Here is a 22,947-nt window from a genome sequence, read left to right on the forward strand (position 1 = left end):
CACTTCTATGAGCCTGAGTTTCCACATCTAAAAATAATAGCAGGGTGAAAATTCAGTTATATAATATGTTAAAAATATGATTTAGAGTGCCTGATACATCATAAATGCTGAATGACAACAACAAAAACAATAGAGACTAATTAAGACTCCTGCTCTATTTATCTTTACATATTTTGAATACCTATCTTGCCGTTTTCTGCCTTATTTTGATGGTGTAGTTCTTGGCAAAGCTAATCCACAGCACTCAAAGTGGCTTACATAAAAGCTCAGCCTTGCTGCACATACTGTTTTTTTTTTTTTTTTTTATAGTATGTAGCTGGGTAAACACAGTGACTGAAGTTTACTTTTGTTGGGGTACACTGGATAGGGAGGCAGGGACTATAGGGGGTCATGGTCTGCCATAGTCAGCCATTTCAGCTTTATAGAAAAATTCAGGATGACAGAGAGTGGAGAATGTCATCTACCAGAATCTGGGCCTGTCCTATATTTTGAAGAAATTTTTGCTGGTAAATTTCTACTATAGCTATATATATGGGTTCAGAAGTTCTTTTTGGTGGCAAATTCAAACATATTTTTTCCAGCTATAGCTAAGAAAGGCAATTTCTGGGCTGAAAAGATAGGTGCTATTTTTTCATTTAGGCAGTGATAATTTATTGAGCACCTACTACATGCCAGACTCTCTCAAAATAGCTGGAGACAGCAATAATGAAATAGAGACATATTCCTACCACTTTTTTGAAGTCTCTTTCTCTCTCTCTCTTTTTTTTTATTGAGGGGTAATCACATAACATAAAATCAATCATTTAAAAGTGAAAAATTCATAGCATTTAGTACATTTACAACGTTGTGCAACCACCACTTCTGTCAAGTTCCAAAACACTTTTATCACCTGAAAGGAAAACATACCTGTTAAACAGTTGCCTTCTACCTTCCTAAACCTTGTCCTCTGATAAACACCAATCTGTGCTCTGTCTCTGTGGATTTTTCCGTAACAGTGGAATCATACAACATGTAGCTTTTGTGTCTAGCCTTTTTTTACTTAGCATAAAGTTTTCAAGGTTGTCTCTGTTGTAGCATGTTGAGTATTTCCTTTTTCTTAAGGCTTAATAACATTCCACTGAATGTATACACCACATTTTGTTTATCCATCCATCTGTTAATGGACATTCTGGCTATTTCCACATTTTGACAATTGTGGATAATGCTGCTATGGATATTTGGCTACACATAGTTGTTTGAGTACTTGTTTTCAATTCTTTGGAGTATATACCTGTGAGGGGAATTGCTCGATCGTATAATAATTCTACGTTTACCTTTTAGGGGAACTGCCAGACTGTTTTCCAAATTGGCTGAACTACTTTAAATTCCCACCAATAATCGATGAGAGTTTCAGTTCTTCCACACCCTTGCCAACACTTGTCATTTTCCATGTTTTCATTATAGCCATTATAGTGGGTGTGAAGTGGTATGTCACTGTGAATTTTGTTTACATTTCCTTCATGACTAATGATGCGGAACACCTTTTTATGTACTTGTTGGCCATTTCTTCTCTGGTTATATCTTCTTTGCAGAAATGTCTGTTCAAATAATTTGCCTATTTTTAAATTGGTTTGTTGGTCTTTTTGTTGTTGAGTTATAAAATCTCTTTATATATTTTAGATACTATATACCCCTATGAGATAATGATTTGTCTTTTTTATCCTATTCTGTAAGTTGTCTTCTTTTTCTTGGTAATGTCCTTTAATGCACAAAGGTTTTTAATTTTAGAAAAGTCTAGTTTACCAGCTTTTTATTTTTTGCTATGTCATACCTAAGAATCCATGCCCAAATCCAAGGTAATGAAGATTTATCTCAATGTTTTCCTCTAAGAATTTTATGGTTTTAGCTGGTATTTTAGAGAAAATGGACCCTAGATAAAAATGAAGGAAATCTGAATAATGTATGAGTTTCAGTTAGTAATTATACATCACTCTTATTTCACTAATTGCGACAAATGTACCATACTAAAATAAGATGCTAATAACAGGGGAAACTGGGTGTGATGTTTGTAGAAATTCTCTGTTCTAGCTTCAAATTTTTTTCAAAAACTCTTCTAAGATAAAAAAAAGTTGTTTTAAAAAAGTAAATTGATAGCATCAGAACAATTGCAATATCGAGGAATAAACCTAATGAAAGATGTTCAACAAAATTACACCAAAAAATACTAAACATTACGGAGAGAGATATATATCTTGTTCATTGATTGGTAGGCTCAGTATTGCTAAGATGTCAGTTCTATCAAATTTGTTTATAGATTTAATGATATCTGAGTCAAAATCCTAGCAAATGGTTTTACAGAAATTGATGTGATGATTCTAGAATTTATATAGAAACCAAATGATCTATAACAGCCAAAACAATTTTGAAAAGGAACAAAGTTAGAGGAGTTACACTATCTGATTTCAAAGCTTATTATAAAGCTCCAGTAATCACAATAATGTGGTATTGACAGAAGTATTGACATATAGAGCAGTGGAACAGAATAAAGTCTAAAAATCGACACACATACCTATGGCCAATTGAATTTTGGAAAGGTTTTAAAGTAATTGAATGGGAAAGGAAAGTTGTTTTTAATGATCTAGGAACATCTGAACGTTCATATTAAAAAATGAATATTGATGTCTACTCATGCCATAAATCAAAATTAGTTCAAAATAGACTTTAGGTCTAAATGCAAACTATAAAACTATAGTAGTTCTAAAATAAGACACAGGAGAAAAATTTGCAACTTTAGGGTCAACAAAGATCTCTTAGACTAAATATCCATGAAGAAAAAGATAAATTGGACTTTATCAAAATTAAACCTTTTTGTTCATCAAAGGACACTGATGGGATAACCAAATGGCAAGCCATAGAATGGAGGATAAAATTATCAATACCTGACTCTGATGGAACTTTTGTATTCAAAATATTTAGTTCAGAGTACATAAAGTGCTCCTAAATTCAATAATTAAATGACAAACAATTCAATTAAAAATTGGCTAAAAACTTAAATAGACACTTTAGAAGACATATAGCTAATACACACATTAAAAGATACTCATATAATATTAGTCTTCAGGGGACTGCACATTAAAGCAGAGAGACACTACTTCACAGCAATAGGATAGCTAAAATTAAAATGACTAATAATACCAAGTATTGGTGAGCATATGGAGTTGCAGAAACTCTCAGACATTGCAGAGGGTTGTATAAAATGGTAAATCTTTTTGGGAAAACATTTTGGCACTTTTTTATGAAATTAAACAAATATATAATCCAGTAATTTCACTCTCAGGCATTTTTTCAAGAGAAATGGAAATATATGCCCACAAAAAGCATTGGACACAAATGTCACAACAGTTTTATTCATAGTAGGCAATAACTGGATACAACTCAAATGCCCATCAAAGATGAATGGCTAAACACATTGGGTGTATTTATAAAATGTTATATAAAAAATTCAGTATGAAATATAGGAAGGTATATTTATAAAATGAAAATTTATAAAACAGAATACTGAGCAATAAAGGGGGATCAACTACTTATACACACAGCATGAATTAATCTCAAAAGCAACTGAATGAAAGAAACCAAGCACAAAAGACAACATACTGAGCAATTTTTTTTTTCAAGTCCTAGAATAGGCAAGACTAATGTATAGCAATAGATTTCAGATCAGTGTTTGCACTGGTGCGGATCTAAGAGTTAATTCTTTCTTGAATACCTTGCCTTCAGCACCTTGGTCACCTTACCCTAGTACTGGCTCTGATAATCATTTACATTTGTCCTATAAAATAAGTCCATTGAGAAGTGGGTGTGTGTCAGTGGTGTGGTTTGAAGGCCTCTTACTCTCCCCAACTAGTTTATTGTTCATAATCCTGAGTCATCAAAGTTTTATAGTAAATAACAATGAAAAAGTTTTGATTGGGATTTTATCTTAAGAATACGACATTAACTTAGGAAAAAGACAACATAATACAAAGTACATCATGGGGAATATAGTCAATAATATTGTAATAATGTGACAGATGGTAACTATACTTATCGTGGCGAGCATAGTGTAGTGTATAGAATTGCCTAATCACTACCTCATATACCTCAAACTATATGATGTTTGCCCAAGACAAAGATAAGGTATATCTCTTGTAAACAAATAAACTACAGTATAACTTATGAAACAATCTTATTTTATGTGTAAGACAATTTAAGCCCTAATTCCAACTATGACATAGTCTTAGCAATCAAAGCAAGAATCAAGTGCTGTTACTTGTGTGTGCATATGTGTGTAATTCTTTAAAAATTGAGCTATGTTGGACAGCTACATGCAAAAGAAAAAAACTGCACCACTTTCTTATATCATACACAAAAAATAAACTCAAAATGGATCAAAGACCTAAATGTAAGACCTGAAACCATAAAAATAAAAGAGAACATAAGCAGTAAACTCTTGGACATCAGCTTTCGCAGTATTTTTCTAGACTCATCTCCTCAGGCAAGGGAAATAATAGCAAAAATAACCAATGGAACTATATAACATTAAACAGCTTTTGCAGAGCAAGGGAAATCATCACCAAAACAAAAAGGCAACTTACTAAGAAGATATTTGTAATCAATATATTTGATAAGAGGTTAATATCTAAGATATATAAAGAATTTATACAATTCAACAACAATAATAGTAGTAATCTGATTTAAAAACAGGCAGATCATCAGGGAAATACAAATCAAAACCGCAGTGAGATATCACCTCACACCGGTGAGAATGGGGAAAATTAACAAGACAGGAAGCAACAAATGTTGGAGAGGATGCGGAGAAAAGGGAACCCTCTTACACTGTTGGTGAGAATGTGAACTGGTGCAGCCACTCTGGAAAACTGTGTGGAGGTTCCTCAAAGAGTTAAAAATAGATCTGCCCTATGACCCAGCAATTGCACTGCTGGGGATTTACCCCAAAGATACAGATGCAGTGAAACGCCGGGACACCTGCACCCCGATGTTTCTAGCAGCAATGTCCACAATAGCCAAACTGTGGAAGGAGCCTCGGTGTCCATCGAAAGATGAATGGATAAAGAAGATGTGGTCTATGTATATAATGGAATATTACTCAGCCATTAGAAATGACAAATACCCACCATTTGCTTCGACGTGGATGGAACTGGAGGGTATTATGCTGAGTGAAGTTAGTCAATCGGAGAAGGACAAACATTATATGGTCTCATTCATTTGGGGAATATAAAAAATAGTGAAAGGGAATAAAGGGGAAAGGAGAAAAAATGAGTGGGAAATATCAGAAAGGGAGACAGAACATAAGAGACTCCTAACTCTGGGAAACGAACAAGGGGTGGTGGAAAGGGAGGTGGGCGGGGGTGGGGGTGACTGGGTTATGGGCACTGAGGGGGGAACTTGATGGGATGAGCACTGGGTGTTATGCTATATGTTGGCAAATTGAACACCAATAAAAACAAAAAAACCCCAAAAAACGGGCAGACTTTAATAGACATTTTTCCAAAGAAGACATACAGATGGCGAAAAGACACGTGAAGAAATGTTCAACATCATTGATCATCAGGGCAATGCAAATCAAAACCAAGATGAGACATCACCTCACAGCTATCACAATGGCTAGTATCAAAAAGGCAAGAAATAAAAAGTGTTGATGAGGATGTGGAGAAGAAGGAACCCTCATGCACTGTTCTTTGGAAGATAAATTGGTGCAGCTGCTATGGAAAACAGTATGGGGGTTCCTCTGAAAGTTAAAAATAAAAATACCATGTAATCCAGCAATTATATTTCTGGGTATTGACTTTTAAAAAAAAAAAGAAAAAAGAAAAGAAATGAAAACACTAATTCAAAAAGATATGCAACCTTATGTTCATCACAGCATTATTTACAATACCCAGGAAATGGAAGCAACCCAATGTCTATCAATAGATAAATGGATAAAGAGTATATGGGATATAGATAGATAGATAGATAAAATTGAATATTGCTAAGCCATAAAAAGATTGAAATCTTGCCATTTGTAACAGTTTGAGTGACCTAGGAGGTATTATGCTAAGTGAGATAAGTCAGACAGAAAAAGATAAAAGCCCATATGATTGTATTTATATTTGAAGTCTAAAACACAAATAAATGAACAAAAACAGATTCATAAGTACAGAGAACAAATGGTGATTCCCAGGAGGATAGAGGGGATGAGGGCATAGGCAAAAAAGCCTAAGGGGATGAAGAGGTACAAACTTCCAATTGTAAAATAAGTAATGGGGATGAAAAATACAGCATCAGAAATATAATTAATGATACTGTAATAACTTTCTATGGTGACAGATGGCAACTACTCCTATTGTGGTGCGCATTTCATCATGTACAGAATTGTCCAGTCACTATGTTGTACACCTGAAACTAATAGTATATGTCAACTGTACTTCAAAAAAAAATTGAGCTATAAGACATTGCTAATTTTACTTTTGCATTGTACTCATGGAGATCAGTTTGCAATGATATACGTGGTCTTTATACATTTTTCTCAAGGACCAGTCCCTAAATTTTGATGTTAAAGTCATTGTCTTTTAAAGCATCTATAGTGTTACCTCAATTGCTTATGTTCTGTTCTTTTGTTACTGATTCTGCCATTTTCCTATCTGCCATTGTCTTTGGGGATGATTAAAGCAATTATACTCAATTTATAAGATCCCACATCTTTTGCGAGATTTGTAATTTTACTTTGTTATCCATTTTTGTGGTTTATGCACTATATTTCGGGGATTTTAAAAACAGCTAACAACCTATGAGATACTGACTAACAAATACTATTCACACAAGAGGGAAGAAGCTAAAAATCAAGTCAGAGGGTTGAGGGAAGACTAGATTTTAAAGAAATCATTGGCGCTTTCAGGAACACAGATAATGAATACTAAGATAACAGGGACCTCCTATACTTGGAGCATAGTTCCCTGAAACAAGTTGTTCTGAAATTAAAGTGCTTTCTATGTAGGTCAATTCCTTGTCTCAATAAATGGTTTCAGGTTGAATTCCTACCCGTATGAAAAGGTAAAATTGAATCCCTACTTCACTCCAAATACTAACATGAATAGAAGATAGATTAAAGATAGAAGTTAAAAGAAAAACTTCAGTATGATTAGGAAGAAATACAGGAGAAAATTTTTATGATCTTCAGATGGGAAAGGAGTTCCTAAACAAGTAAAAGGCACACAACAAAAGGAAAATGATTGATGAATATGGCCATGTTAGAAAATACACAAGTTCATCAAAATAGATAAAAAGATAAATTGTAATTAGAATTTAAAATACATGCAATAACAAGAAAAATCTAGATGACATAAAGAATTTCTATAGATAGTTAAAAAGAAACTAATCATTAAATAGAAAAATTTGCATAAGTGAAAACACTAGTAATTCGGCTTTTGAAAGTGTTGGACAACTCATTTGAAATGTAGAAAATGCAAATTAAAATGCAATGATAGTGTTACTTCTGGCAATAGCATACTAGCTTATTTTAGACAATCTCTCCTCTGATAATAACTAGACAAGCTTGGCAAAATTTCTTTCTTTTTTTGTTTTTAAAGATTTTATCCATCTATGAGAGAGAGAGTGAGAGCAAGAATAAGCATGAAGGGAGGGTAGGGAAGGGGAAGAGGGAGAATTAGGCTCCACACTGAGCAGAGACTGATGTGAGGCTCAATCACAGGGTCCCAGGACCATGACTTGAGCCGAAGGCAGATGCTTAACCAACTTAGCCACCCAGGCGTCCCTTGACAAAATTTCTTAAAAGATTTCTTTGAAACATGGACAATACAATACTGATACAGTAAGAATTTGCAATTCTAGGATTGGAGGAAAAGTTGAATCCCAAAAAGGTGGACCTATAACCTGAACAGCTCATCTCCTTAAGGAGTTTGCTACTATTAAAAAAAAAAAAGAGAGAGCCTGAAATTGTTTCCAGTTATCATTACCAATGTTTAGTGCTCAAACAAAAATAATGAGACACACGAAAAGATAAGAATTGACTAAAAGTAATAGAAAATAACTAGTAGAAACAGACCCATAAGATATCCAGATATTTTTTGCTATCAGACACGGATATTAAAATAATCAAGATTAACATGCTAAAATATTAAATAATGAGGTGAGAAATTTTGGTGGAAAACTTGATATTATGTAAAAGGATCAACTGAAAATTGGAGAATTTTAAAATACAATCACTGAATTTCAGAACCGAAATCAATGGGCTTAATAGAAGATTAGATACTGAAGGTTAGAAGAAAGAATTAGTAAAAGGAGCAGTGGACCAGAAGAAAATATCCCGAATATAGAGGTATCATCTTCCAGGGTATTTTTGAGGCCAGCATAACCTTAATGTCAAAAATTGACAAGGATATTTTAAGAATGTAAATGTACAAGTCAATTTTTCCCCTGAAAATAGATTTTTAATAATACGATAAATCACCTTTTAAAACCTTTGTTGTCACATTTAAGTCAAATGTTGAATTTTTACCTCTGAGATTGGGAGTGAAACAATTTTGGCTATTATTGCCACTTCCACTTAATGATTTATCGGTGATCCTATCTTTTATATGTTTGGGAGTATTTCTGTATACACTTTTTTCAGATCAATGAGAAAGAGATAGTGGGCAAAAGTGTTAAACCACTACTTGATAAAATATATTAGGCAACCTACAAACTTTTGTAAAAGTGCTCATCTTCGCTCATCATCAGGTAAATAGAAATTAAAAGTACAGTGTGATATACAGTCACCAGAATGGTTACTCTCATACTCCACTATGGGAATGCAAATTGTAGAACAACCTTAAATATAATCATTTGACAGGATTTACTAAAATTGGGCATATGCCTATCTTAAGATCCAGTAATACTCAACACAAATACATGCTCTAAAAACATGCAAACATATCATTAAATAAATGCTAGAAATAAATGTTAAAACACAGAATTATAAACAAATCAGGTACATACATACAGTGGAAAACTATACAGTAATGAATTATTGCTACACACAATGGAAGTGAATCTCATGAACATAACAGTAAGCAAAAGGATCAAGACACAGAAACATATGTTGTAGGATATCATTTCTAAGTAGCTTTTTTTGCAAAAGCAAAAATCTAAAGACAATCCAAATATCCACAAACAGGAAAATGTGAAGTATAATCATGAAATAAAAGTCCACAAACAGTGAAAATGAATGAACTAGCATTTCATGCATAAAAATATTTAAATGAAAAAACAGCAAGGTTTAAAAGATAGTAAACTATATTATTTAGAGATACATATATATTTGAACATATACTATATATAGTAAAACTGAGGGAAGAAAAGGGAATGATGAATGCAAAATTCAAAACAGTACTTTCCTTTTATAAAATGTAGGCTCTGTGCATCGGGACTTATTGTCAGTTTTTCTATTTTAATGTTTTTCAGTGACTAGAACAGTGCTTGACACATAATGGTCATGCAAAAAGTATTTTTCAATAAGTAAATCAATGAGAATGGAGAGGAACAATATGAGGTGTATTAGGACTAGCAAAGTTCTGTTACTCAGCCTTGACGACGGGTACACAGGGGTCTGTGTCATGGTGCTCCTCATCCTATATGTATGTGAATATGTAGTGTTCTAGATTATTAAATACACTATAAGATACTTTAAAATGTAAAGATACACTACAGAATTTTCATATTGAGAAACATTGCCAAATAAGGTATAAAACAGATCTCCTCTCACTGCATCATGCAGGCCCAAATTATTCCTGCTGCTGTTTTGGCCCTCATGGGAAATGGATGGGAGTACTAGGTATAGTATGGGTGGGAGTCACAGGAAAAGCCTCAGAGAGCTTTGTTGACTCCATATTTTAGGTAAAAAAGAAGCAGATTAAAAATTAACATTTTAGGGCACCTGGATAGCTTAGTTGGTTAGGTGACTGCCTTCAGCTCAGGTCATGATCCCAAGATCCTGGGATCAAGTCCCACACTGGGCTCCTTGCTCAGCAGGAAGCCTGCTTTCCCCTCTCTCTCTACCTGCTTTTCCCTCTCCCTCTGCCTGCTGCTTCCCCTTGCTTGTGCTCTCTCTTTGTCAAATAAATAAAATCTTTAAAAAACTGAACATTTTGCACTTTGATATTTTATATCAAAATAAAAGATGTTGATACGTCTTGCTTTGTACCTCTCTGAGAGCTAAAGAATGAAAAAGAAAAAGACCTAGGTAGGTCTGCTTGTGGGAGTGGGGAGATTAAGTCATAGGAGCTATTTAAGAAGGAGTAGTATTTAATTTTTATTTCTTTCGCTTTTTTTTTTAGCTCCAAAGAGAATTTTTGCAATATATGTGAAACTCTCTTTCAGATGAGTCCGTCAAAATTACCTATACCCCAAATACCAAAGCATTCCAAAATACAGTCTTGGAAAAAGAAGGGATGGCCCGTGTGACCATGTGAGACAGCCTGCCAAAAACACCGTTTCCCCACAACTGTGAAGATCACCTGGAGATCAATCCCATTCTTTAGTGTCTTTTACTTTTTTTTTTTTGTTTGTTTGTTTTTCAGAAACAAGGTATCTGTTTAAACAACTCAGAGGGTCAATGTTCTTATTAATGTGCCTGTTTCCACAGAGTATTTCAGTTCATTGCAGCAAGTACTAGCTGAGTGCCTAGGCCCTTATGGAAATGTGGATAGAAGTAGGTTCTAGTTCCCAAAGAGCTCAAATATAGAGGAAAATCTCCATCACAACCTATTTTGTCAGTTAAGAAACTGGGTAACTTCATGTTATCCAGAAGTCTACTTTGGTACTGTAGAATGTCACGTGTGTGGTATGTTAGCAACCTTTACTCATTAGGATAGCTTAAAGATATGATAAAGATAAGTTAACTTCAATAAGATATTCTGCAACAAGTACATATAATCTACAAAGAATTGGTATCAAAATGTTAAAATGCATGCACGTTAATATGAACAACACAAACAATCCAACAGAAAAATGGGCAAAAGACAAGAATAGCATTTCAGAGAAAACACATATGTACAACAGATGCACGAAGAAATGTTCAATATTATTAATAATCGGGGAAATGCAAATCAAGATTACACAAGAGAGCATTTTACTGGTATTTGAGTGACCAAAATGGAAAAGTCTGACAATACCAAATACCAGAGAGGATTTGAGTCCATAGTAGAAGTAGACCCTGGTAGAAGTAACAAATCAGTGCCCACTCATTGATTTCTCGTTTGGTATTATCTCCTAGAATTAAAGATTCACATACTCTGTGGTCCAGAAGTTCTACTGCAGGGAAATGCTTGTAATGTCCAATAGGTGACATGTATTTCCCCTCACAGTGTCAAATACTCTGGGCATGGTTGTGCACAATGGCAAACATGAGGAGACAACCAAATGCCTATCAATAGTGGGCAAATGGATGCTTAAACTGTGGTAGATTCATCAGAGGAACATAATATAGCAGGCAAACCAAATGCATTGCAGTGACATATAGCAATACAACAAAAATCATGGCTCTTAGCAACATGATAGTAAGTGGAAAAACGTCCCCAAATATTGTGTACACATAGTATCCTTTTTATAAAGTTAAAAACAACCAGTGTAAGAAAAATAAGTTTAGAAATACAGAGGCAATTAAACTATTCAAACAGAAAACAAGAGAATGGTGATGATAGCATGCAGGGTCAGGTGGAAGGATGTAGAAGAGAATGAGTGTACCATTTGGGTGAATGTCAGCTGCCATGAAGATCTTAGCTTTTGCCTTGCATAGTGAATTTGGAGATGCTTGTTACGATATAACACGGCAAAATAAATATAAGTGGGTCCATTCAAGGGCTAGTGATGACTGTGTCATGGAACAAGGATCACAGTTAATCCACTTCTGTGCATCCAACTTCCATAATAAAGAAAACAAACACCATTTGTCATAAACAGAAGATAAACATTAAAAATGTGGAACAATTTTTAAGTTTTAAAAAGAGCATCGAGGGGTGCCTGGGTGGCTCAGTCCGTTAAGTGTCTGCCTTCAGCTCAGGTCATGATCCCAGTGTCATGGGATCAAGCCCCACATCAAGCTCCTTGCTCAGCAGGGAGTATGCTTCTCCCTCTCTCTCTGCCCTTCCTCCCATTTGTACTCTCTCTCTTATTATTTAAATAAATAAAATCTTAAAAAGAGCATCTGTATACTGCTTCATATTGTCACCAGGGCTATCTATACACAGTATGGAAACCACTGCCCTGATGTAGAACAGTGAACAAGAAACTGTTTCCGTCTCAAGGAATTCAGAGTTGGTGAAAAATATAAGGGGTAACTATAGAATTAGCTAAGTGAGAGAATAATCATGAAGAGCAAAGTGCAGGGGGGGCACCAGGCTGTGTGTGGAAGTCCCCCTAAAAGGATATAAAATCTAACTTTGGACTTGAAAGGCAGGATATTATAGACAGTGTAAAGGGCTGCAGGAGGGCAAATGAGTTGTTGAAAGTTGTTCCATTTGACTGAAGCAGAGAAATGGGCATTGGCTGCGGGGGAAGGAGAGAGATGGGGCTTGGGAAATCCAGGGGTCCTCATCATGAAGGGCCTGGTAACCTCTATGACAAACTAGGGCCTTATTTCAAGAGCCACAGGAAGCCATCGAAGAGTTTAAGCCAGGGAGTGAAGAGATCAGACTTTGTATTTTCATAAATAGCAGGACTGAAGGCAGACAGGATCTGTGTGACTTTTTTTTAAAAGAGTTTATTTATTTATTCATAAGAGACACAGAGAGAGAGGGGCAGAGACATAGGAAGAAGGAGAAGCAGGTTCCCTGTGGGGAGCTGATAAGGGGTTCAATCCCAGGACCCCAGGATCATGACCTGAGCTAAAGGAAATGCTCAACCACTGAGCCACACAGGTACCCCAGGATTGGTGAAATCAAGCTGAGGGCAGGGCAGCTGGCCAGGGGGGCCATGGCAGTGACTGGAAGACACAGTGGGTTGGAAAGAAGTGGGCAGATTAGGGAGTTATTGAGGAGGTAGAAGAAATAGGACTCAAGGTTGGATTGCAGAGGGACCAAGTAAGAGTCATCTGGGCAAGTCAAGGATCATTTCACCTTTAGGTATCTGGAAGATGGTGGCACCAGATGTGAGACCTGAGACAATGGAAGGAAGCACATGAACATCTCGCCCCGTGCATGAGTTCATAGTGTCTCACAAACCTTTCCAGAGGAAACTGACTTTTCTCCAGCAAAGCATGGCCCTCGAGTTCTAGAAATCACAGGGATCCTTTTGTTGCCAAACACCTGGACAGATTGGTTAAAAGGCAGTATCTCAAGATACTGTGGCAGAACTCTTTAAGTGAAGGTTCCCCAAATCCATGACCTGATGTTCAAAGAGCTGCTTCACTTTATTTTGTGAGTGATACTTGGATTAGTTACTTGCACAGTATAAGGTTTAGGAGTATTGTGAAATATTTGTGCTGCTGACCTCCAGTTTATAAAATGAGGTCAGAGTACCTCTGAGATTATTTTCCTTCTTTTTAAGAGCAACATAATTACCTAGGCATGGCTATCCTGGGCAGCAGATAAATAATAAAACCTTCAGCTTCAGGCACAACATACAACAATTCACATATTCTTTCATTTCATATGCCAGGCCACAAACGTGTGAAGGAAGCACATTAATTTCCTATAGAATGATTGCCAAGATGAAATTTTCTGATCACTGGTAAATAGGCGTGCTTGGATCTATGTCTTGTAAGAGTCCTGTGATATGGCCAGTTCTATGGTCATTTTTGGATAATTCCCCCAGAAACCTTTAAAGCAAGACAACCATAGGAGTGTTGCATTGCCAGACTGTAAGAAATATTGGCCCATTATATCCAGATCAGTCCCTGAAGGGTTACTGGCTTTGGGGAGAGGAGTCAATAAAAATCCCTGTTCATGGTACTTTATTTACCCATGTGCAGGCAGAGGGAAGGCTAAGGGAAGTAAAAATAATTTACATAGCACATAATAAGGATCATTAATATCCGTTACCAATTCTAACAATGCCAATAAGGGATCCCTGGGTGGCGCAGCAGTTTAGCGCCTGCTTTTGGCCCAGGGCGCGATCCTGGAGACCCGGGATCGAATCCCACGTCAGGCTCCTGATGCATGGAGCCTGCTTCTCCCTCTGCCTGTGTCTCTGCTTCTCTCTCTCTCTCTGTGTGACTATCATAAAAAAAAAAAAAAAAAAACTCTAACAATGCCAATAATTGTGTTCATGTGGATGGTAATATAGCAAAATAGTTGGCAAAATGGATGTTGGTGCCCAGGAGATTGAAATCAAATCCTGGCTTTGCCAATTAGGAAGCAATGTGACTGAAAAAATTATTTAAACTCTAAATCTCAGTTTCTTCATTGATACGATGGGACAGTATGCTGCTCCTTGGTGAATTAACACATGCAAAGACTCTAGATCAGAACTTGATGTATCATAAGCATTCAACAAATGGAGAAATGTATGTAAAGCCACGTAAATGTATACTGATGATCCACATCAGGCTAGTGTCTGAGATTAGACCTAGATGCCTAGAATAGCTAAAATATTATAAAATACTTAAATTTCTGGATGGTTGATTTTTTAACATGGTCTGTAGGAAACATAATATCATATTCCATTAACTCTAAGATGTGCATTTTTTTAAATATTTAAATGAGTGGCATTGGTTTTGCCTGGACATACATTTCAAAGTTTGGAAAAAAGATGATAGCAGTTTGGAAGAAAAATCAGGTCCAATAATGGAGCATTCTTTTAAGAAATGCTAGTTCATCAATCCTCTCACTGACATGGAATATGACAATGTAGAAAAATACAAACACTGATGACTTTCACCTACAAAATAATTCAGAAGAGCCAGACTCTAGAAAAACACCTGCTTCCCATTTATTTATTTTTGCTTTCCCTTTTATATATGTACAACAGTAATGTTATGTCTAACTGGGTCTGTTTATTATGTAGAACATTATCAAATCAATATAAAGTAAAATTTCTAGTATTAAAACTTTGCATTATAGTGTTAACTGTCATCGTTTTCCTGGCACACAGATAATGGAACACCTTACAATTGATAACAACTTAGCTTTACTGAAATATGGTAAACAAGAATGTATGACAAGTCAAGAGAGTTTAGAATTCAAGAGAATTCTGAGTTGTTAAAGGCCAACCTATTTGGGTTCAAATCTTAGCTCTTCTATTTCCAGCTATGTTATCTTTTGACAAATGACGATCCTTCTGAACCTCCGTAAAATGACACTTTTACCTAAACCATTAGGTAAATTCTATGGATTAAACAAAATAATATATAAAAAGTGTTAAATACCATACTATGTAAGTACTTCAAGGGTACAATCAATAATATAAATGTTATTATAAAAATTAATCATCTGTCATTTGGTTTAAGAAGTCAAGCTACTTTCAGATATTTTTCACAGCATGGAACAGAAAGCCATGTGTTACAGTTACCAGTCACCCACATAAAACAAAATTATACATTTACATGTATTAACATAAGCTACAAATTAACTTCTGTATTTTGGTGTAAGCATAATCTAAAAACAAGTGAATGAGTATTCACCAGAATTGAAAGTTACATATATAATGGCCTGATTTAAAATATAATTTAATTGCTCTACTCAAAAGTTTAATTTGGGGTGGTCAAGGGCAATACAAAGACAGGTGGCCATCATCTGGCTGAAACTGATGAATAGGAGAAATATGTGATTGCTAATGAAAAAGTCAAGCTGTATATACAAGAATACATAGACTGAACATATCGTTGTCATCCACAGAGGTTCCAAATGCAAGGCTTCAACAACTGGGAGACTTGAAGACAGATGCACAAGACTTGCACTCGAACTGCTACATATATGGACAATCAAGAAAAATGCTCTGCGGTGAAGAGCAGTAGGTACTCATCTTTAACAGCTAATGACATAATATTGTGTTGTAGATGCAGATCCCTATCTGAAGATTCTCCCTCAGTGATTCTCAAACTTAAGATTCTTCTTATTTTTTTTTAAAGATTTTTATTTTTTTCTTCATAAAAGACAGAGAGAGTGAGGCAGTGACATAGGGGGACTCGATCCCAGGACCCTGGGATCACGGCCTGAGCCAAAGGCAGATGCTCAACTACTGAACCGCCCAGGTGCCCCAAGATTCCTCTTTTTATTTTTTTTTTAAGATTTTATTTATTTATTCATGAGAGACAGAGGAGAGAGAGAGAGAGAGAGAGAGGCAGAGACACAGGCAGAGGGAGAAGCAGGCTCCATGCAGGGAGCCCGACGTGGGACTCGATCCCGGGTTTCCAGGATCATGCCCTGGGCTGAAGGTGGTGCTAAACCGCTGAGCCACCCAGGCTGCCCCCTAAGATTCCTCTTAAAGAAAAAAATAATTGTGGTTCTCTGGTGCTGACTTAAGTATTCTATTATAATGTTACTTAAATGCCTACATATAAAACTAGATATAATGAATTACAACGTCCAAGAAAATCAGAAAAAAAAAAAATGCCAAGCAAAGCTAATACAATTAAAATTGACTGCATTTGTTAAATGTCCTTGAAGTTGTTTTGCTGAAACCCACTAACTGCTTGCAATTTGAGTAGGGTATTGACGGAACAAAGATTCCTTTGAGTTCAGCCTGACAGAAACACCAAGCTGGTTGTGATGAGCCATTTACTTGTCACATTGTTCTCTATTCCAACTACTGCAAAATTTCATCTCTCACTTGACATGCATTTATTATGTCTGCCTGTATTCTCTTCTCATTGGTCTATAATAGTTGCAATGTAATCATAAACTCAACTGCAAATAAGGACAGCATAGTAGCTCCCTATTGCTTTGTAACACACACCACAAAACTCAGTGACTTAAAATAGCAATAGTCACCTATCTCTCCTGGTTTCTTTGGGCCAGGAACCCAGGAGTGGCTCAGCTAGTCAATTCTGGCCTGGGGCCTTTCATGTGGTCATAGTCACTTGGTGGCTGGGGTCCTCTCAAAGTCTTCATCACTCACATGCCTACTAACTAGGCTAGGAGGACTTGAATAGTTGGGGCTCCACTAGGATCTCTATAAATTCTCTCCATTTATAGAGTACCTCAAAAGCTCAGAACTTCCTATGTGCATGCCCCCAAGACAGCCAGGTGGAAGCCACACCACCTTTTCTCACCTAGCCCTGAAAGTCATTCGAGGTCACTTTGTCTCACATCATTCATTAGAAGCAAGTCACTAAGTCCTGGCTGCATTCTAGGGAAGGCAAGTTAGACTCTAGCTACTGAAGGAAGGGTGTTAGGGAATTTGAAATATATTTTAAAACCTCCAGATACGGAAGTCATATGGCCACATCCAGTTTTTAAATGTTCATCTGCATGAGTTCAGCATATGCTTACATCTCTTTACAAATCTCATAGAGAATTCCTAGAACCCCAAGAAAAAGCAAACCAGTTGGTCTGGGGACCCCAGTCTGAGAAAAATTCAGTTATGTACCAATTACAATAACATGGAATGGAAATTTCTTTAAATCACAGTGTTGGAGAGAATGCACTTAAAGAAACAGGAAGAAAAAAAAATAAATAAAATTAAAAAAAAATAAAGAAACAGGAAGAGAAGATGAACTATAAAGTGTTTTGTGAGTTGGTGAAACTAAAGAACTTGATGTACTCATGGATGACTTCAGGTTTTTTTTTTTTTTTTAAGTGCAATAGATTTCTGGTCCATGAAAGAATGTTCTTGATGAATATACCTATCAATTCATAGTTCAGGATCACTTGGTGATATGTAAATCCTGATAAGGTGATATGTAAATCCTGATAAGGATAATGGGAAAACAGATATTTAAATAGCTTGAGTCAGTCCTCTGGAAATCATCATCCTATGAAGTCTGGCCATTGTCTAGATGGTTTTTAGATTGGCTAATAGTGTATGGTTGGTTGACTCATGCCAGGCATTCTATACATCAGGGCTTCCCTTCCACTAGTAATTGGTTTCTCCATCTCTGCAGCTGAGAAGAATTAGAAAGAATGGCTTACCTCCCATTGACTTCAAAAGGAGCTGGGGCTGCCATCTCTGCAGTAGGCAAGCTTTGTTTTCCTTGTATTTCCACTTGTCTGTAGGGCTGTCATGACTTGAAGGATGGTTCTGCCATTTTAGAAGGAAATAAGAAAGGTGAAGAGAGGCGGGGGCAAGACCCTTCTTGCCTCTGACAGTTCAGATGCTCTGAACTTCCTCTTTGTAGGGAGAGGACATTTTAACCCACACCTGGAAGGAGAAGATCTCCTCAAAGTCCCTGAATGCTGGGACAGAAGTTTCTCTGTTGTCCTCCACACAATTAGCTTGATTAGCTTTCAGCTACCTCTTATATTTGAGACAACATTGTTATCCCAAATGACAGATGTAGCCTGCAATCCACCCATTAATTTCCCATTATCTGGAGAGAGAAGAGCCTGTGTGTTGGTTTTTGTCTTACGGAAGGGTTCATACTAAAAGTATTTAACTGAGGGAAGAGGTTGACCAATCAAAATGGAAATTGGCCACAGGGGACAGACATTAACCCTTTAATGTCTTAGTTGTGGGGAGGCCCAGGAGTCCTAAGGAAAGGGGGAGATAGTCTCAGGATGGTTGTCATTTGCCAATTGGTGAGCGCATATTTTAGAATAACTGGTACATCTAAAATGGTGGTCTGCGTTAAATAACTCATTGTGTGCTGCCTTGTATACATATCCTAAAATAACAAGACATGCACTGCAAAAGAATTGGGGCATCGAGGCCAGATTTCAGTGTCTGGTTCTTCTCTTTTTCTTTTTTTTTTTATTCATGAGAGACACACAGAAAGAGAGAGAGAGGCAGAGACACAGGCAGAGGGAGAAGTAGGCTCCATGCAGGGAGCCCGACGTGGGACTCGATCCCAGGACTACAGAATCATGCCCTGATCCAAAGGCAAAAGTTCAACCACTGAGCCACCCAGGTATCCCAGTGTCCAGTTCTTTATGTTGCTGCGTGGCTTTGGGGAAATCACTTCTCTCCCTCAGCCTCAGATTTTTCCATCAAGCTAAATGATGTGTAAGCCTCCTTCCAGTCATAACATTCATTCCCACAATTCTACAGCCATGATCCAGGCGCTGTTTTTATTCCTAACACGCAACATTGTGTTGTGATGGAGAGCCTGCCTGCTACTTGGGTCTGAATCCTGCTCAGCAATCCAGGGCAGATTCACGAAGTTTTTCTAGGTCAAATTTCTTCAACTGTGAAATGAGGATTACAATAGCATCTACCACACAGGGTTGTGATGAGTGTTCAAAGGGACAATGCAAGAAAAGTATGTGGCGCTATAAATGGTACCGGTATACTCAGTTGATGTGAATTCTTATTCTAATAGCTAGAGCCAGCTGAAGAGCTCCAGAGAATTCTTTTTCAGCCTTCAAATCCATCTGTGAATTTCAAGGGTATGTTTCAAGTCCAAGTTGCCCTAGCTCTTGAGCCCACCCCTCGTGTTCATGGCACATTGAATGTGAGGGTGAAGATGGCATGGGGCCATGTCTCCAGAACGTGTGCCAGGCATGGCCAAGGGCCCATTCTCTGATGTCTCAATCTGTTTAGCAGAACTGTGCCACGTGCCAACTTCTTTTAAGCCACAAAAAGATTTAGAGTTTGTGGTGAGGTGAGATGTTCAACAAAGGAAAATTCTGCGTTCTGTTGGCATTTGGAAGTAGCAGTTCAAGGTCTCTTCATTTCAGAGGTTATCCTTGACCATCTGGAGGGGTAAAGAGCCTGAAAAACGTGGAGGAGGCTCTGGACAGAACACATCTCAGTTAGAATTACCCTTTTACATTTTAATATGAAGGATATGGGCATAAAAATAGGAGTGGTTCTGAATTTTTCATTAAAAAATACAGTGGTCATATATTTGGACATTCTCTCTCTCTCTCTCTCTCTCTCTCTATATATATATATATATATATATATATATATTATATTATATATATATATATAATTGGTTATAAGGTGGTTAAAATCCTGGGAATTTAGTGGCCCATTTCATTGAAGGGTCCAGGAAATGGGTTGAGTTGAGGCTTGGTTGGTTCAAGTTGCTCAGATATTTTTACCAGGACTTGTTCTTTCTCTTTCAGCTCAGTTTTCTTCTATTTTGGTTTTAATTTCTTTCTTTCTTTTATTTTTTTAAATTATTTTTTTCTTTCTTTTAAAGATTTTATTTATTTATTCATGAGAGAGACACAGAGAGATGCAGAGACATAGGCAGAGGGAGAAGCAATTTTGGCTTTATTTCAAGGATATTTTCCCCAATGGTGGCTCAGAAGTCACTGGTAACCCTAGGCTTACATTTTACCCATTTCTTAACCCTGGCAGAAAAAGAACACTTCTTTCCAAATCAGGCAGCAAAATCCCAGGTGGGATTCTCATGGGTCCAGCTTGAGTTATACATCTTTCTCTGAATTTCACTGAAGCCATGGGGAAATAATACTAACTGGCTACACCCGGGCCTCAAGACCATCCCTTCGAGCCAAAAGGAAGTATTAAAATCAAACTTCACACACCAAGAATAAGGGGGAATTTGGTTGCCTCAAACTCAATTGGAGCGTTTTTCCCCCCAAAGAAGGCAGTAAAACTGACAGATTCCATTACAAGCAAGAATTTAGAATGAAAAAAAATCATCAATGCACATGTGCCCACAGACATGTTTATCTGGAAACTTTCATGAAACAGCTGGAAAAATCAGCTGTCAATCTTGATGGATTATTTTACTGTTTCCTTTTCTTTAGCAAAGTCCTGGAGGTTTGTTCATCCAGCAGTCTTCACCTCTGCTGTGCCTTGACCCTGTGCCTGGTGTTAGGAGCTGAGGACAGGAAAAGAGCAGGACCCTCCCAGAACTCATGTTTGGTGTCTGGCTGAGAGCCAGAACATGCCACTACTTTGTTATACTGCTCTCCTACACAGATTTCTATATTCCATCATTCTTCTCAAATAAAACTTGGACCTGCTTCTTTCCTTTTGAATGCTGAAGGCTCCGTCTCCAAGTTCCCTTGCTGGAAGGCATATTATGAAACGGGATGTACCATCAGAGACGAAGGTAAGAAATCTGAACTGCATGGCCTCACATAAACCCCACTAGGTCTCTGCTAGGGGTTCCTTCCCCTTTCAACAGGTGTAAGGACAAAAGGCCCATTGTCCTTAGGAGCCTATAGGATAAATAGAAAGAACATGTCCTTGCTGGCTAATCTGCTGGCGATAAAGAGTATTGTTTTATCTCCTGCCATCTCCACGGTTCCATGGGATGAGTTCTATTGTGGCACAAAGTCTGCTTTGTCTTTCCAACCCACTGAGACGTTTAAATTGACCTTTCATATGTTCCTTGGTTGTCACAACCTGAGCACTGAGTTGGTATTATGCATTGAGAGGATTATCAGGTGTGTTTTTAAATTTTTTTAGTTTTTAATTTTTTCTTGCAAGGGCACTGTCATCCACAGAGATGCTATGGTGCTGAAAAAAACAGTGTGATTCTCTTCTGCTTAGAAAAAAAAATGTAAGAGATTTTTATTTTGGAACAGCTTGAGGTTTACAGAAGAACTGAACAGAATACAGAGTTCCCATGTACTCCCTCACTTTGCCCTCTTCCCCAGATTCTTCCATTATCAACATCTTGAGCTAGTATGGTACATTTGTTGTAATTGATGAGTCTACATTAATACACGGTTATTAACTGAAATCCACAGTTTACATTACATTACTCTTTGTATGATACAACCTATGGGTTTTCAGGAACGTATAATGACACGTATCCACCATTGGAGGATCACACACAATAGCTTCCCTGCCCTAAAATCTTCTGTGCTTTGCCTATTCATCCTTCTCTCCCCCCAAATGAGGCGACCACGGATCTTTTTACTGTCTCAATAGTTTTACCTTTTCCAGAATATAATATCATACAATGGGAATCCTACAATATGTAGCCTCCTCTTCAGATGGGTGTCTTTCCCTTAGCAATATGCATTTAAGGCTCCCCCGTGTCTTTTTGTGAGTGGATAGCTCATTTCTTTTTATAGCTGAAGAGCTTCTGCTTAATATTTAAGGCTTCCAGTGCTTGAGAGCAGAATATTATCCCCCCCTACCCCACCCCCACTGGCATTTTCACATTCGTGAGATTACCAGTCATCACTGAAGTTTTAAAAAATGGGCTTACTGCATGTGTTATGTGAGAGAATTAAATACTGTTTCAGAAGGGTTTCAAGTACCCTTTGTACAGCTGAAGAAAGAAAGAGCAAATTCTACTATCTCAATCACAGCCGAGCTGGAGGTGGTCTGCTTAGGCTGCAGGCAACATTGGAGTTCTTGGCATTTTTACCCAGAAAGAATTTATATCCATATAATTAGTGTTTTCCCTAAAATAAATGATCTCCTGATTTTTTTTTTTTTTTAGTTCCAGCAACATCAGTGGTCCCACTTACCCGATTAGTAATAACACTCACTTTTAAGACATGAATCGAGCATTTTTTTTTTCTCTTTATGCTTCCTAAACAGAGCTCGTCTAGTCCACGCAGAGAACAGCGGTGGAGGAGCGCCCACTCACTATCTGGCATCTGATGGTCGTAAAAGGTACAGGCTTTCGAATTCAAGGTCATAAAGTTAGTTTCCTGGCTCTGTGTCTTTTTAACAAGCCATTTCTCCTCTCCTAGCTTCAGTTTGCTCTTTCGTAAACCACAAGTAGTAATAGGCTCCTTCTTTTAAGGCTGTTAGGGGTATGGAAGGAGATAATCCATGGAGAGCATGGAGCACGGTTTCAACAACGAAAAATGTTCTTGAACCTCATCCAGTCAACATCGGGCCACAGGCCTGTGTGTAAAGGACATGCTGAGTATAGTGTTGGTGCTCATTAAATTA

At 37.1% G+C, this 22,947-nt stretch overlaps 1 long non-coding RNA gene across 26 annotated transcripts in view; it reads left to right on the plus strand.

The window, feature by feature from the left end:
* The window catches only part of LOC121494882, a 364,318-nt gene that overhangs the window by 86,853 nt on the left and 254,518 nt on the right, over positions 1 to 22,947 (plus strand). For 20 of the 26 annotated variants that reach the window (XR_005988902.1, XR_005988895.1, XR_005988905.1 and 17 more), the window contains 3 exons: positions 15,849 to 15,967; positions 20,832 to 21,139; positions 22,588 to 22,662. This is a non-coding gene — a long non-coding RNA (uncharacterized LOC121494882). Of the gene's footprint in view, positions 1 to 15,848; positions 15,968 to 18,957; positions 19,019 to 20,831; positions 21,140 to 22,587; positions 22,663 to 22,947 lie in introns of those variants that run through there. The other 6 variants (XR_005988901.1, XR_005988896.1, XR_005988908.1 and 3 more) reach the window with 5 other exon arrangements.

The sequence above is a fragment of the Vulpes lagopus genome, chromosome 7 (assembly GCF_018345385.1).
Source record: "Vulpes lagopus strain Blue_001 chromosome 7, ASM1834538v1, whole genome shotgun sequence".
Classification (NCBI taxonomy): Eukaryota; Metazoa; Chordata; class Mammalia; order Carnivora; family Canidae; genus Vulpes; species Vulpes lagopus.